Source organism: Trematomus bernacchii, unplaced genomic scaffold (assembly GCF_902827165.1).
Source record: "Trematomus bernacchii unplaced genomic scaffold, fTreBer1.1, whole genome shotgun sequence".
In the NCBI taxonomy this organism is placed as follows: Eukaryota; Metazoa; Chordata; class Actinopteri; order Perciformes; family Nototheniidae; genus Trematomus; species Trematomus bernacchii.
The window spans coordinates 442,058-445,563 of record NW_022987812.1 but is presented as its reverse complement, the minus strand read 5'-3'; positions in this window follow the sequence as shown (position 1 = coordinate 445,563).

The window sequence follows — 3,506 nt, the reverse complement described above, 5'->3', positions numbered from 1 at the left end:
TAACTAAACTCTGATAACTAAACTCAGATAACTAAACTCAGATAACTAAACTCAGATAACTAAACTCTGATAACTAAACTCAGATAACTAAACTCATATAACTAAACTCAGATAACTAAACTCAGATAACTAAACTCATATAACTAAACTCAGATAACTAAACTCTGATAACTAAACTCAGATAACTAAACTCAGATAACTAAACTCAGATAACTAAACTCTGATAACTAAACTCAGATAACTAAACTCAGATAACTAAACTCTGATAACTAAACTCAGATAACTAAACTCTGATAACTAAACTCATATAACTAAACTCAGATAACTAAACTCAGATAACTAAACTCAGATAACTAAACTCAGATAACTAAACTCATATAACTAAACTCAGATAACTAAACTCTGATAACTAAACTCAGATAACTAAACTCAGATAACTAAACTCAGATAACTAAACTCTGATAACTAAACTCAGATAACTAAACTCAGATAACTAAACTCATATAACTAAACTCAGATAACTAAACTCATATAACTAAACTCAGATAACTAAACTCATATAACTAAACTCAGATAACTAAACTCAGATAACTAAACTCATATAACTAAACTCAGATAACTAAACTCTGATAACTAAACTCAGATAACTAAACTCAGATAACTAAACTCAGATAACTAAACTCTGATAACTAACTCAGATAACTAAACTCAGATAACTAAACTCTGATAACTAAACTCAGATAACTAAACTCTGATAACTAAACTCATATAACTAAACTCAGATAACTAAACTCTGATAACTAAACTCAGATAACTAAACTCAGATAACTAAACTCAGATAACTAAACTCAGATAACTAAACTCAGATAACTAAACTCAGATAACTAAACTCAGATAACTAAACTCAGATAACTAAACTCTGATAACTAAACTCAGATAACTAAACTCTGATAACTAAACTCAGATAACTAAACTCAGATAACTAAACTCAGATAACTAAACTCAGATAACTAAACTCAGATAACTAAACTCAGATAACTAAACTCTGATAACTAAACTCAGATAACTAAACTCTGATAACTAAACTCAGGGAACTAAATGTTGTGACGTAACTCAAATAACTTAATTAAGGAACTTTACCTGACGTCAAAATATTCTACAGATATCTCCTGAACTTCCCCACTCAATCTATCAAGACCCGAGCAGTTCTATTAGAAGTCCAAGGTAAGGCACGGGCCGGCGCATGTCGCTCAAAGGAATCCCTTCATATGAACTTCGACCCTCGGAGATAGAGAAGCAGAATGTGTCTACTCCCTTGGGATAGGTCTGAGGAACAGGGGTAGGAGGAGACAAGTAAGAAACAGAGGAAGAGAGGCACAACGTGTCTACCTAAATGCACTCTCCTAAAATAGTTTGAGGGAAAAGGGTGAAGAAATACAAAGTAAGAAACTGAGGCGTGTGGTGCAGTGGTTTATGCGTTGGTGTTCGGATCAGGGGGTCACAGGTTAAAACCCCACTGCAGTCAGCATGTCGTTGTGTCCCTGAGACACTTCACCCCAAATTGCTCCTGTGGGGATTGTCCCACAGTATTGAGTAAGTTAGTCGCTTTGGATAAAAGCATCTAACAAGTGACATGTAATGTAATGTAATGAAATGTCATGTCAAACTTTGTGGCTAAACTTGGGAACTAAAATGAGGCACTAAACTCGATCGACTAATCCTCGAGACTCCAATTAGGAACTAAACTCATGAAACAAAATGTAGGAACTGAACTCAAGGACTACATTTAGGAACTAAACGCAGGGATTAAACACAGGAATCTATTAGTGCATTTGTCCCCCACAATGCAATGCAAGATCTATGTTGCATGGTTTCTTGCTCTGACTTCATCCTACAAACATTAGGATCCAAATTAGGGAACTAAATTCAGGGATGTATCTCAGAAAACTAAACTCAAGGAACTACATTTTGGGACGTACCTCAAAAAATGAATTAAAGGGCCCATGTCATGGCCATTTCCACTGATCATAATTACATTGTTGAGGTATACTAAAATAGATTTATACTGTGCAATTTTCCAAACTCACATTGGTTTCGCATACAGCATCTCTGTCAAGCATGTGTATTCAGCAGTATTCACTTTCTCCACTAAACGACTCGTTGGAGCTCTTGCCCCCCCCTCCCTGTGAGCCTAGTGTGCTCCGATTGGTCAGCTCGGCCACTCGTTCTGATTAGTCAACCACCAGAGAGGCTGCGCCCATGTCAGTGCTTTTCCCGGCTGCTCTCAGCGTAACATCAGTCTTATCATGGCGTCGGCACAGCCGTATATTTTATATACATATATATTTGTAACTGTTGTTATAGAAGAGTGTGACGGCCCCAGGGCCTTTGTCTTACGATGGGGTGGAGCTGAAGAGGCTAATCAGCACGATCACGGACACCTCCGGACACTACGGCCCCAGTCTCTCTCCAAAGCGGCTGCAGGAAGACTAACTCTGCGATCCTCTCGACCACCTATCTGCATTTACCACAATAAATGTGCCGTGGTTTTGTAAACTCGTGTATGTCTCCTTGTCTTTGTGGCCTACGAGCCGCTCATAACAAAGAGTAAGTTATTTTTACCCGTTATAAACTACTACTGTTTGATGAGAAATCAAATCATGGTTTGCTATATATGAATTCAGGGAAGAAAGGATAGGCCTACTAAGTATTTCCATTAAACTTTATTTTTAGAAATGTACAAAATGAACATAAATATACATATATACACGGTATATCATCCATTCCTCCTCCTCTTGCCTGCGCACAGTCGGTGCGGTGCCTTTTAGCACGAGGCCTCAGTAGTAGTAGAAGTGCCTTTTAGCACGTCATGGATTGTCCGCCAGGATCTGGCTGGACGAAATCAAATGCAAATCACAAAATATTAGAGAAACTTAGTTGTTTTAGATTCGTTAGTAGTAGTTGTGTAATGAACAGCTTGCCTGCTAATATGCTAACCTAGCTTTGTTTACCTTGGTAGCTAACACGATATGAACGTTAGCTTGGAGGAAAGGCAACTATAATGCAGTGTAATAAAACTACTATGAACAAAAGCTAGTGGTTCATATTAGGCTAGCAATAACGTGTTTATAATTGCAATCGTATACGGGTATTCTGCTACCATACAATGTAACTTGCATGAATACATTGTTTTGCGCTAGCATACAGCTAGCCTCGTTAGCTACATGCAGTATATGTACGGTCACAATGTACGGTAAATCACAGTACAGTATACTGTATGAGTATTCCGTGTGTGTGACTGCAGACATTCTCCTGCTATGAGATACATGTATGCAAGGCCATCTGCTGACATTAGAGTTGATATATGGAAACTCTAGCAACTTAGTTAGCACAGTTAGCACTGTGTCAATGGCTTAGCAGTCCAACACAGTTTACACATTTAAACAGTCTTGTTTGATAAATACACAAATAACAATGCAAACTTACAGGTTGTATACCCAGATCTT